This window comes from Sus scrofa, chromosome 5 (assembly GCF_054392235.1).
Source record: "Sus scrofa isolate SSC_HxYL_T2T_F1_AM1 chromosome 5, Sscrofa_HxYL_maternal_Yorkshire_Landrace_v2.0, whole genome shotgun sequence".
NCBI classification, from domain to species: domain Eukaryota; kingdom Metazoa; phylum Chordata; class Mammalia; order Artiodactyla; family Suidae; genus Sus; species Sus scrofa.
The window spans coordinates 87,472,480-87,485,948 of record NC_139387.1 but is presented as its reverse complement, the minus strand read 5'-3'; the positions used below and the strand labels follow the sequence as shown (position 1 = coordinate 87,485,948).

At 45.5% G+C, this 13,469-nt stretch overlaps 2 protein-coding genes across 2 annotated transcripts in view; both read left to right on the top strand.

The window, feature by feature from the left end:
* HCFC2 (host cell factor C2) overlaps positions 1-13,469 on the top strand; it is a 201,819-nt gene that overhangs the window by 169,987 nt on the left and 18,363 nt on the right. The window lies entirely within an intron of this gene.
* TXNRD1 (thioredoxin reductase 1) overlaps positions 4,410-13,469 on the top strand; it is a 66,185-nt gene continuing 57,125 nt past the window's right edge. The window contains 2 exon segments of the mRNA NM_214154.4: positions 4,410-4,725; positions 6,094-6,203. The gene's annotated coding sequence lies outside the window, so the exon portion shown is untranslated.

Genomic DNA, 13,469 nt, shown 5'->3' with positions numbered 1-13,469 from the left:
CGTCCCAGTGCTCCAGAGATGCCGCATGGACTTTGAGTAAAGCAGATTACTCTCCATAGTGTGAGTGAGTCAGATTCATGCAGTCACTTGAAGGCCTTAAGTGAAAAGATTGAGTTCTCCTTCAGAGAAAGGAATTGTGCCTCTAGACTTCCTTCTGGCCCAAGACTGCAACATTAAGACTGCAGGAATTTCCAGGCTGCTGGCCTGTCTTTGTAGCTTTCAGACTTGCCAGCCCCCTGTAATCCTGTGAGCCATTTTCTCAAAATAAATCTCTCTCTCTATGTATACATAGGTTCTGTTTCTCTGGAGAAGATTGACATTATATACAATGCAATATACATTTATTTATGTATTTATTTTTGGTCTTTTTGCCTTTTCTAGGGCCGCTCCCTTGGTATATGGAGGTTCCCAGGCTAGGGGTCTAATCTGAGCTGTAGTTGCTGGCCTACGCCAGAGCCACAGAAATGCCAGATCCAAACCGTGTCTGCGACTTACACCACAGCTCACGGCAATGCCAGATCCTTAATCCACTGAGCAAGACCAGGGATCGAACCCACAACCTCATGGTTCCTAGTTGGATTCATTAACCACTGAGCCATGACAGGAACTCCAAATATCTTTTATATCTGACTTCCAATTTTTAGTTCTAGCCCTGACTTCTCCCTTGAATTCCAGATTTACATACCCACTGCCTATTCAAAATCTCCATTTGGATAACAGTACGCACTATGGATTTGTCCCAAACTGTTGCTTTCCCTCTCCCCTGTTCCCATCTTTTCTCCTCCTCCCTGAGTGTTCCCCATTTTCAGTAAGGAGGCCCCCTTGAACCCATTTGTCAAGGCCAAAATCCTGGAGTCGTAATTGATTCTTCTCTTAAAAGAAGAATCCCTCATTCCATCTATCTGTAAAACTTCTTAGCTTTATCTTCAAATGCATCTTCTTGCCTCACCAGTCCAAATCTTTATCGTCTCAGCTTGTACCAACCACCCCAGAAACTTCCTAACTGGTCTGGTTCCTCCACTCCGAGTCCCTACCTTCCTTAGTCTATTCTCCACACTGCTCAGAGCAATCCTTTAAAGACACAAACCAGATCGTTTCCCTCTCCTCTCTTGTGACACTTTGACCTCATCACATTTAGAATGAAATCCAAAGTCCTGACTGTGGCCTTTGGGATCCGATCCCAGACGACGCCTCTGACCTCACTACCCACCACCTTCTTCTTCACTCCCTGAGTATAGACACACTGGTTCCCTTGCAGATCCTGGGACAAATCAGGCCTGTTTACAGCTGAAGGCTTTAGAACTTCCTATTTCCTCCGCTTAGAAAGATTTCACCCTCTAAATCTTGCTCCCTCATTTCATTCTGGGGTCTGCTCCAGTGCCATATACTTAGACCTTTCCTGACCTCCCTACCCTTTGTATTCTCGAGGTACGAAGAAGTCTTTCAAAAAAGTGCCCCCCCCCCCGCCCCCGAAGGGGAGCAATGAAATGGGGTGGTAACCACAGGGGTTGTGCACATGGGATCTCGGAGGCTCTTTTTAATGGGAATACCACAGCGTGTTTGTATGATGATGGGAATGATCAGGAAGAGAACCAGAAACTGAGGATGCCAGAGAGGGAGGCTAATTTGAGGAGTTGAAGTTATTGAAGACTGAGAAGTCAAGAAAACATGAAAATGCGCACACAAGTGGAGAGGTTAGCCTTCAGTAAAACAGCAGTGAAAGCAGAGAATATGGCAGCTTGGTGGTTGATCGAGATGGAAATAGGTGGAGTTTTGTTGGTTGATTCTATTATTTATATATTTATTTTTGCTTTTTAGGGCTGCACCCTCGGCATATGAAAGTTCCCAGGCTAGGGGGTGGAATTGGAGCTACAGCTGCCAACCTACACCATAGCTACAGCAACACCAGATCTGAGCTGTGTCTGTGACCTACACCATAGCTCCCCACAACGCTGGATCCTTAGCCCACTGAGTGAGGCCAGGGATCAAACCTGTGTCCTCATGGATACTAGTTAGATTCGTTTCTGCTATGCCACAATGGGAACTCCTGTTGGTTGTTTCTATTAAGGTAGAAAGCAGGCCATGAGTCAGAGGCAAGGCTTAGGCGTTGATGACTTAAACAAAAACACACAACATAAGAGTTGTGAGTTTAAGTTTTGTCCAGTGTCTTACTGAGGACTGAAGCCCAGAGATAGCTGCTTAGTTAGCTCTGAGGAGTTGCTCTGAAGAAGTAGGGAAGAGGCCAGTTTATACATGATTGTTTTTTTTTTTTTTGGCTAGGAAATACAGTCATGCATATATCATGGTAATAGATCACTGCTAAATCACAAAGAACAGATATCTCAAGTTAATGATTTTAGTGCTTATCTAAATATGGGACGATGCAATAATCTGGGCTCACTGAAATTCTTCTTGAGATATGCATCTGACTATTTAAAAGCCTGTTTATCCAGAGCACAGAGTGCTTCATCCTGTTTGCTTTGGAATTCCTCAGGCTGGTGGGCAATTGAGTTGGGTTACAGTTTGACCCGTGTAGAAGGTGCAGAACGAGGTGGTGAGTGTTGGGGAGGGGGAATTTCCGCTTCTGCCCCTCTTGAGTTCTTGTGGCTGGGGCTGCCCAATCAGTGATGAATACAAACAAAGCTGGGCTTGGGGCTGTTTATAAAAGCAGTAACAAGTCTGTTTAAATAGGCTTCTTGGCCCAAAACTGCCTATCTTTTTCGGTGAGGGTATCCTTCGACCTCCAGATCCAAGGAATCCACCTTTCACCTGAGTGACTTCCTTCCTGATTTCTGTGAGCCAGAAAGGAGAGGACCCCCTTGCACTGGCCATTTCTTAAGTAACTTTAATTCAAAATAATCAGTGTGCCATTGAGGCACATTTTGGGGCGGCCTAACCTTGACCCCAACATGACAGTTTTCTGTTTTTCTTTGTTCAGGGTGTGTTAGAGATTTGGGGACAGAGAAACAAGTATGAAATAGTCACTCTGGGAATTGGGGAAACAAATATACCAGAGATGTAAAGGATTGCCAGGCAGCTTTGGGGACATCCTGAAGTTTGTGGTCTTGACCTGAAAGTGAAATCACTTTTAATTTCTTTGTTTTCTCCTGCAGTGTTTTCTGGTTAAGTAGGGTATGGAATATGTGGACACCTAGGTTTTTGTTTTCTATGCGCTGCAGCCGTGGCAATGACGAATCTTTTAATCTACTGTGCTGGCCTCAGGGATGGAACCTGTGCCTCCACCTTGACCAGAGCCGCTGCAGTCTGATTCTTAACCCACTGTGCCACAGTGGATACTCAGTGGACATCTAGGTTTAACAAGGGTGGCCCTTGCCAAATCAGTACAATTGAGGAGCTTGGACTTTATTTTGAGGTTTCTAGAGAGCTGCTGGAAGTCTGAGCAGAGAAGATTTCGGTGTCAGAAAGGTCGTTCTAGGGAGTTCCCCTTAGGGCTCAGCAGAAACAAACCTGACGAGTTCCTAGAGGATGCGGGTTCGTTCCCTGGCCTTGCTCAGGGGGTTAAGCATCTGGTGCTGCAGTGAGCTGTGGTGTAGGTCGCAGATGGGGCTTGGATCTGGTGTGGCTGTGGCCAGCAGCTACAGCTCCGATTTGACCTTAGCCTGGGAAATTCCATATGCCACAGGTGCAGCCCTAAAAAGCAAAAAAAAAAAAAAAAAAAAAAAGTGGTTCTAGCTCAGCGAGCTGTGTGAGAGAGAAAGCCTTATGGAGGAACACTGGTTTAGTACAGTAGGACCCTTGAACAAACACCTGCTATTAATAGGGTGGCTGTTTATGTATTCAGTATATATTCATAGCTACCTAGTAGTGCAAAGTGCTGAGTAAGAATATGAGTAAGACTTGGGAAGTACAGGAGAGCCTGGCTCACTGGGGTAACTAGCTGTAGGTGGTTTGGCATGGCTGGAGTTAAATATACTGTTTTCCTTAAACATGACAAACCAAAATCTAAGTGGGACAAAGGGGAATTTGTCACTTCTTTTCAGTATTAGTCAGGATGGACTAGATGTTTCCTTTAAAAGCCTGATCACTTCCTTTACAGAATCGCCAGACTGACTAATCCATTACCTTAGGGCAGTGGCTCCCAAACTACTGCTCACTGGAATCATCCAGGGAATTTTTAAAAACTCAGATGCTCAGGTCGCACCCAATACCAATTACATCAGAACGTCCGGGGGTGGGAGCCAGGCGTCAGTATTTTTAAAGACCTCGCATGATTACAACCGGTAGCAAAGTTCAGGAGTCACTGCCCGAGGGCATAGTCCAGTTTTGCTCAGTTAAGACACATTCTTTTGGTTCTGGTTCCAAACATTCCTTAAATTGCATTTGCTCCTTTCCTGGGTTGGGGGCGCTGTGAGCGGGAAGTGGACGTGCTGTCACCCAATTAGGAGATCCCACTTTGCTAAGCCCATCAGCCAGGCGCCAGGGCTGCACGAGGAGTGGATTTTTGCTTTGTCATTCTGACTCTGGCGGTTTGCCCGCCCATTCAGGGGAGGGCGTGGCTTCTCCGAGCCTCTGGGAACCGGCCTCCCTTTCCCTTCAGTCGTCTCCGGTCCCGCATTGCATCGGATCGCGAGGTGGTGGGGCGCGTCAGAGAGGCGCCTGCTGCCCAACAGCTCGCGTTCGTGTAAGCTTCGGGCTCACCAAAAACGGAGGAAGCCCCGGGCCTCCCGCCTGCGAGAACCCCGGGCCGAGAGCATCCGCCTGCCGGTGCGTTGCGAATGCGGAGCGAGGAGAGATGTTTGAGGGCGGGTCTGAGTAGGGGTGAGGCTTTCCTGGGGCGGGTGAGCGTCTTGGCCGCATTCATTGTTTCGCCGGGTGGGTGAAAGCTTAGCGTGCGTGGAGGTGAGGCCGGCCCCCTGTCGGCTGGAGGTTTCCTTCCTCTAGCTCGTCTCCGTAGAGGCAGTGGGCAGAATATCGGAGGAAATGGACTTTTGTATCATTTCTTAGTGCACGGGTGTTGAAATGCAGGTAATAAGGTGATGAATAGATTGACAGACCCTTCTCAACATTAAGAGAGTTTAAGCAAGCCTCAAGGAATTTTCACACCATTGAATCTTCAGAAATCGTGAGAGGTTGGCAGATCATGCTTTCTGTGTGTGCAAGCGGGGAGACTAAGGCTCAGACTCCCGTGACTTTCCCCAGGCCGGCAAACGAGACAACTAAGAGGAACCCGTGCTTATCTCCCTGTATCAGGCAGTACCCGCTAAGCGTTAAAGGCTTCACCACACTGCCTGGTTTGACTCCTGGCTCTGCTGTTAACTAACTCTGGTTGCTTGAATTTGGGCAAGATAGGGGGTTTTTGGTGCCTCAGTTTTCTTATCTGTGAAATGGACCTGATAGGAGCGACTTCGAAAGGGTAGTTAGATTAAGTGTTAATCTATGCAACGCATTACAGAAGCGTTTTTATCATCAAACAACTGTACTTTGGGGTGCAGGTGTGGTTTTTGTCTCATGAATGGACCTCATGTCAGTATCAATGGAGTCTATTTTTAATTCTCACTGACTGACTCATTCTCTACCTGAGTTCACTCGTTTGTAAATTTGGACCGGTTTCACCCAGCCTGTCAGGTAGGGTGTTGCTGTATTATTTCAAGGTTCTTAAAGCACCCGTAAGTGGGCAGCGTGGGCTTCATTTTACCCCATGTTTTCAAACTTCAAAGAAACATTGGAAGTTGGTTTTTGGCACTCTGTATAGATGCAGAGTTCAAAGGCAGATTGAGTTGGAAGGTGTTTTTTGAAAAGTTGAGATAACTGTGCCCTAAGCTTCCTTTTGAGGCGTTTCTGAATTCGGGACCCACTGGGGACGTGTGACGTCTATTTTAGCGAGACTTGCCCTTTCCTGGGGTCTGCCTGGCGTTTGCGGCTGGCCGCGAGGCCGTCCCCGGTCCTCCCGCCCGGGACCCGACCCGTGGCCGGCCTCGGTCAAGGTCAGGGCGGGGCCCGGGACGGAGGGGCGGTCGCGCGGTGGGGGGTGGAGTGCAGTTGGGGACGCGGAAGCCCCGCCCCCGCCGCGCACTTCCCGCCGCCGCCCGGGGCGGAAAGACTGACCGGCTTCGCTCTGCTTTTGTGCCACAGAGGACGGGCGGGGCCTCGAGAGAGCGCTCTCCGAACTGACCTCGGAAACCGACGTGCCCGTTGTGTTTGTGAAGCGGCGAAAGATAGGCGGCCATGGTCAAACCCTGAAGGTAGGTGGGCGAGCTTCACGTCTCTGTAATGCGCCTGAACGGGGAACCGGTTCTTGGGGCCGGTGGTGGTCTCAGCCCTCCTCTCCAAGCCCGGGTGACCGGGAGCGGACCTCCCACCGAGCACATCCTTAGAAATGAGAAGGACGCGCGGGGCCAGCTCACGTGTTCATCGATGTTGATGAGACATACTTTTCAGAACGGGAAGCTTGGACGAGCGGATGGACCTATTTTCAGCTTTGAAAATAGGTTTTTAAACGTCCTTTTTTTCCTCCTTGCCTTGTTCTTTCTCTCCTAGTAACTCTATAAATAACTTAAAAATTTTTAGCAGCCGTGTACCTGCCGAATGTGAGTGTTTAGAGAAGTACTGCGAAGGGTGGATCGGAAATGCTTATCTTTGTCCGTCCCTCTCATCTTCCTCTGTAATTTTCAGGGAGGGAAACCTGGAAACCCCAGGCTCAGGGGAGAGCGACCAGCAAGCCCCTAGAGCGAGTTCTTTACCCTTCAGGGGTTTCTTTTCTAGCCTTGAGTTAACAGCTGGGTAGAAGCATAGGCGAAGAAGAAATCTTTGCTTCGGCTGGTGGCGAGGGTGGTAGTGGCAGTCCTCCCTGGGCCCACGCACGAGGTCATGGCCCACCAGACGGGAGAAAGGCTGAGAGGCTGGGTGCACGTTAGCGGGATTTGCAGCCTGGTAATAGTCCACCTCTGGTGTGGTTGGTGACCAAGTTAGAAAGCCTCATCCCATCACTGTGATACATGTGCTTTAATTGTCTTTTGTATTGAAGTAATTTTTAAGAAATGGAAGTCATACTGGAACATTGCCTTCTTAGAATTAAGCCTGAGGCCTCAGTTAAATGTAAAAGGTGTATTTAGATGGGTGCACATTCAGGAAGCAGGTAACAGTTAACTTGCATTTTTATTTACCATGTTTTCGTTCCTCTAAAAGAATCTTACCTTTTTGAAGAATGGGTATAGGAAATGAAGAGAGACTTGGAAGACAAATAGCACATTAATGGAAAATACTTAAAGGAGCTAAAAAGACTTTTAGCTTGATGTAAAATATGTTGTATTACTCAGACCTTTAGTTTGCAAGTAAAATGAGACAAAGTTCTATCAATATTCCTTCCTGTCTGATCTCTTTTCTCCACCTGTGTCATAAACAGATGGTCATGATTTTAACACCAGTGGGAGTAAAAAGGATCACTTTATATATAAGCTTTGCATCCACTTAACTGATGAGATCTGATGTTTTCATTTCTATATTATCATAGTTAATTTCAGACATTTAGTGAAGTGCAATGTCAAGATTAAAAGCATACCACCAAGTTATAATTAAAATTTTAAAAAGTTATTTATCACATCTCTTTTAAGCACACTTATCACTCTCTGTATCATTTGATTTATTTTTGGATTTTAATGAGTACTAAGAAATGAAAGAAGACACAAGGTAATGAGGCTTACTGCTTTGAAACTGTTCGTGCATTTCCAGCCAGTTGTTGCCCACATTTAGGAAGAAGCGGTAGGTTCTAAAATTCTTTAGGGAACACCAGGTTTGAGTGGAGAAAGGCATTATTTAGCAGAGAATGGAGTGCTTATAGGATTAGTGTTATCATCCTAAAGTCCACACCTTAAAAAAGGTAAAGATTTCCTGCTTTGATGCAACTTAAATAACGGCAGAGGGAGCTTGTTAAAATACTGCTTTTCTTTTCTAAATGTTGTTTCTTCCTTTGTCTTCCTTTCTCCTCAATAAGCAACAGCAGCAGCAAAGCCTCCCTTGCTTTCACAGTGTACTCTAGAAGACCAGGGAGTGTGGTCCTGGAAGGAACTGATAATTTAGGTGGCTAACTACAGAATGAAGGCTTTAAAGAAGTGTATTTCAAAAACCTGTAGACTGTGTCACGTGCAAAGGATCCCCTGGAGTGCTTGTTAAACCTGCATGCCTGGGGTTTAGCTGAGGTCTTGTTCATTGAACCCTCTGGAAGGGGCTGGGATCTGCCTTTCAATTTATTTTTTTACAAGCCCCCCTCAGGTAGTTCTCGTGATAAATATCACATTTGAACCTTACTTTAATGTATAAAGTTATTTGGACACAGTTAGTTGCTACATAATTAGAAATGGAGAAAACCAAATAAAAAACTGCTCTTTAATTCCTAAAAGATACTAGTTAGAAGATAGCAAATAGAAACTCAACAGGCGCGTAACACTTCCTACCTGAATAGAAAAACAGGGCGGAAGTTCCCGTTGTGGCGCAGTGGTTAACGAATCCGACTAGGAACCATGAGGTGGCGGGTTCGGTCTCTGCCCTTGCTCAGTGGGTTAAGGATCCGGCGTTGCCGTGAGCTGTGGTGTGGGTTGCAGACACAGTTCAGATCCCGCGTTGCTGTGGCTCTGGTGTAGGCCAGTGGCTACAGCTCCGATTGGACCCCTAGCCTGGGAACCTCCATATGCCGAGGGAGCGGCCCAGGAAATAGCAAAAAGCCAAAAAAAAAAAAAAAAAAGAAAAACAGGGAACCTGTCTGTGGCCAGGGCTTGCATGTCCATGTGTGAAATTGGAACTAGTGAATTACTAAATTCTAAGAACTATGAAGAGAGTTCCCTTTTGCACAAAAACATGGCTTTCGTAAACATTTTCATTCCTTTTTTTTTGCTTTTTAGGGCCATACCCAAGGCATATGGAGGTGCTGGCCTATGTCACAGCCACAGCAACACCAGATCCGAGCTGTGTCTGCCACCCACACCACAGCTCACGGCAACGCCGGATCCTTAACTCACGGAGCAAGGCCAGGGGTGGAACCCGCAACCTCATGGTTCCTAGTTGGATTCGTTAACCACTGAGCCACCATGGGAACTCCAACATTTTCGTTCTTAAGGTCAAGTTTGGACATTTTCTTACAGGGAATCTTTCTTACATGTAAATCTGTGTCTCCAGGATTCCAGAGCTTTGAAACCACTCATACAAAACAAAAAATGCCTATTGGTGGTACTGAGAAGAAAATCTAAGTGGGTGCAAAAGTGCTTATTGGACCACTGAGCACCAAAAGGAGTTAAGACTTCAGTAGTTTGAGATAGTAGTCTTGGGAGAGAAGACCAACACTTGTAGCATGGGGCTTAAGTTCTTCCAGGCAAAAATGGTAGAGACGATGGACACAAAACAGTGCATGATTTACATCCCAAGGGAGTTGCAGAGCCTGTGCTGGAGAAGCTCAGAGGGATGGTGGTCAGGCCGGGGGCCCCATAGTTGCGGCGTGGGGCAGACACTGACACAGGCAGGCCTCCTTCCAAATCTGACTTCTCAAGTTATCAGACACTAGGCTCCTGACTGTATAGACATCAGGAAAAGGGTGGTAATTGAATAACTCCCCCATCATTCCCTTTCTTAATACTCTACCAAAGCGGTAGAAAACACATTTTCTTTTGCTTCTTTCCTCTGAGATAATCCCTTTCAGAGAGATTAGTAGTGTATGTGCTTTTTGGCCTGATTAAGGTTGAGGCCTAAGGAGAATTGAAGGACCCCTTTGACTGGTTTATGTAAGAAAGTAAGGGGTAAGGACTAACAGGATTTAAAAGAGGCATAGATTGTTAGGACTGCAAATAAATTTATCTGGTGCTGATAATAGAGTAAAATTTTTACTTGTTGTGAATCCATGGTGAGACCCAGTGCCACCTTCTCCCGCTTTAACCAAGTGACAACACAAACCTCCTCTTTGCTGTCTGTTCTTTTACAGTGGTGTCATTCTTCGGATTTCCTCTACCTTTTATCGGGACCTGATGTTTCCCACAGAGGTGCCTACTGCCTCTATTAACTTTTGCCCAGACTACTTTTGGATCTCATTCTCTCTTGCCTAAACCCTTCCAGCAGTCTCTAACTGGCTGCCCACCTCCGATCTCCCTATCCTTCCAGTCCATCTGCTGCAGAGTCAGCTGCCTGACTGCTGCTGTGCTCCCCCGCCATCTGCATCCAGGATAAAGTGCACATTCCTTAACTTGGTTTTCTGTGTCCTCCAGGGTCTCACCCCAGCCTGCTTCTCTGTTATCTCCTGCTCTGCTCCCTTCCCTACTTGAAGCTTCGCCGGACAACTGTTGCAGCCCTAGTCCCGAAAATTTCTCTCCTTTGTTCTGTCCTTTCTTTTAGTTCCTGACTTTTTCTTCCTGCTCAGACCCACTTTTCCAGCTGTCTGCCTGTGTCAGTACAAGACCAGGATTGCCCATCCTTTCCCTCCTCTGTGTTCCTGCAGTGCTCCCACAAATCCGTATCTCTGAGAAAGGAGGAGTCCTGCCGATATCAAAAGTGGAAAGTTAGATTTCTTTGTGCCTGTGACCCCAGCTTTGTATTACATCTCAGCAGGTTCTTAAATGAACATGCCTCTCAATGATAGTAGCTACCATTTATTGGATGTCTGCTATGTCCCAGCCTCTAAATGCTGTAATACTTTGTTGAATAAATTCCTCACAACAGTCCTTTGAAGGAGGTGGTATTATGCAGTTTTACAGATGAGCAAATGGAAGCCCTCGGAACTTATGGACTATGCCCAGGTGACACAGCTAGTAAAGTGGCAGAGCCAGGATGGAGCCCAGGTCTGTCTGTAAAGTTCACTCTGGTGTTCTCACACTTCTGGCACTTGGCTTTGTGTCATTGCTATTGAGGTGCATGCCTGATCTCTCTGTTGTGATTGTGTGCTCATGATTCAGGGCTGAGCCTATGCAAATCTTGATATTCCTAGCATAGCTCTGGCAAATTGGCATTCATGCATAGTGTGCTTGCTGGGTGAAACTGCATTCCTCTGGGCCTACTAAATTGTATACTTCTTTAGGAGGAAAATTATTTTTTTTTAATCTTCCATGCTTTTTTTTTTTTTTTTTTTTTTAACACCTAGTGTGCACTCCATGAATATTTGTTGAATGAATGGTTGATAGTAGGGCCAGAGCAGACTCACTTTAGTGAGGGCTTTAGCTACAAGGTGTCTGAGATGGACCGTCTCTGTCAAAGGTTAAGCCCTGCATAGCTCAGGAGAGGTTCGAGGCAATGTACAAACAGTTCCAACATATTCAGCGTTTAGCAGTTTAAGTAGCTGTGTCCAGGTCAGTTGAGAAGAAAGTCATGGTTATGTCAACTTAGCTACTGTTTGTTGAGCCCCAGTGTTCTCCACGTTGAGCTAGGCCCTGTCTTTTTTTAAAAATCTCTAACTCAAGTCTGTAAGGCAGTGTATATTTTGAAATGCCTTTTCCAGTAGGTGTTTGCATACGATTTTTAACGAAGTCATAACCACTCTGTAGGACAGAGAAGACATACAATAGACTCACTTAAAAATGCGGAAAGGCAAACTGAAAAAACCAGTGAAAGCTAGTGAAGAGCTAGTTTTGATTTTAACCCAGGCCTCTAGAGCTGAGTTTTTTCAAGGTTGCCTCCTTTATTTTTTATTTGTTTTTTTTGTCTTTTTAGGGCTGCACCTGTGGCATATGGAGGTTCCTAGGCTAGGGGTTGAATCAGAGCTGTAACTCCCGGCCTACACCACAGCCACAGCAACCCCAGATCTGAGCTGCGTCTGCGGCCTACACCACAGCTCACGGCAATGCTGGATCCTTAACCCACTGAGCGAGGCCAGGGATCAAACCTGCATCCTCATGGATGCTAGTCAGATTTGTTTCCACTGAGCCACGATGGGAACTCCTGAGGTTGCCTCCTTTAGAAGCCACGTACCCAGTGCTTTTCTACCTCTAGTCAAATGATGCTCGTGGTCACTGCTGACTTCTGAGGTGTCCCAAGAGTAGTAGTGGCCCTTATAACCTAAAAGCTGCTATTTTCGTCATCTCGCTCCTTTGTTCATGTTAGTTCTTGAGGCTTGGCAAGTCAGCCAGCATTGGGTTTTCTGAAGGGTCAGTTAAGTATATGACTTTCAACCACAGAGCAAAGGCGGTGGTTTTATATATGCCAAAATATTTCAGTGGGTGGGTCCAAATTATTTTGTGGGATTTGATTGTTATTTTATCTTTTGCTTCAATTATCAACTAACAATAAAGCCTTCTTATTTGAATAGAGCAGTTATTTAAAGCCTCTTTTGGATACAGGGTTTTTCAAAGATAATGCTGAAATCCAAGGAGCCATTCATGAGAAAAATATACATAAAGAATTTTGCATGTAATCTCAGACTCTTCATGGACCTACTTCAAATATCTAGTAGAGTGGTTTAACCTTTCAGAGTACTAGTCACACTTCCATTTAGTTGAAGCCTTAGTAGGTTTTTTAATTTTATTATATGGCAAATTTTTTTTCACTGGTATTGTTACAGTGAGATTTTTCTGTATTCTTCCTTATGGATTTAGCCTTTAAAATATTTTTCTGTACCTAAAATAGCATCCAGGAGTGAAGCTACCGGTCTGTATACACTTTTTTCTATTTAGTGTCTAATGTCTATTAAACATTTACCATCTTTGAATAATTGAAGATTTAGGTACCTACTTAATAGTTGAAAATAGTGTCCTATCTCATAATTTTCATTCAGTTCTTACAGTAACTTTCTGACATAAGTTGTAGTCTCATCGCACTAATGAGACTGGAGGCTGAGAAGTTAGAACCTGTCTAAGGTAACACTAATAGCTAATAGGTCATGATTGGAACCCAGGTTGGCCTCCTTCCACTGTCCATGGTCTTTTCAGAAATTCATTTAAAACACATAGATATCTGCCTTGGTTACAGCAAAGTTTAATACTGATAAACGAAACACAGAAACTTAAAGAAAATTAAGATGAGGAGTTCTCGTCGTGGTGCAGCGGAAACGAATCTGACTAGGAGCCATGAGGTTTCGGGTTCAATCCCTGGCCTTGCTCAAGGGGTTAAGGATGTGGTATTGCCATGAGCTGTAGGTCGCAGACATGGCGCGGATCTGGCCTTGCTGTGACTCTGATTGGATCCCTAGCCTGGGAACCTCCATATGCCTCGGGTGCGGCCCTAAAAAGACTAAAGACAAAAAGTAATAATAATAAAGTGTTTCCAAACTATTTAAAAAAAGTTTTAAGAGGAAAAAGAATATATACCTACCATCCCGCAACTCTGACAGCTCATGGTTCTTCACAGCTCAGTATTAAATGAGTACCCTGGCAGGAGGAGGGGAGAGAAAGGAGTAGGGCACCAGCTACTAGCAGAATAAGTGAATCTGTTAGAGGGTGGGACTCAAACCTGACTGGCCTGGCTCTGGCTCAGAAGTCTCTTAAATAATTACCTGTTATAGATTAGTCCGGCAATTAAAACTCCACTGGAAAAGATAGTGGATT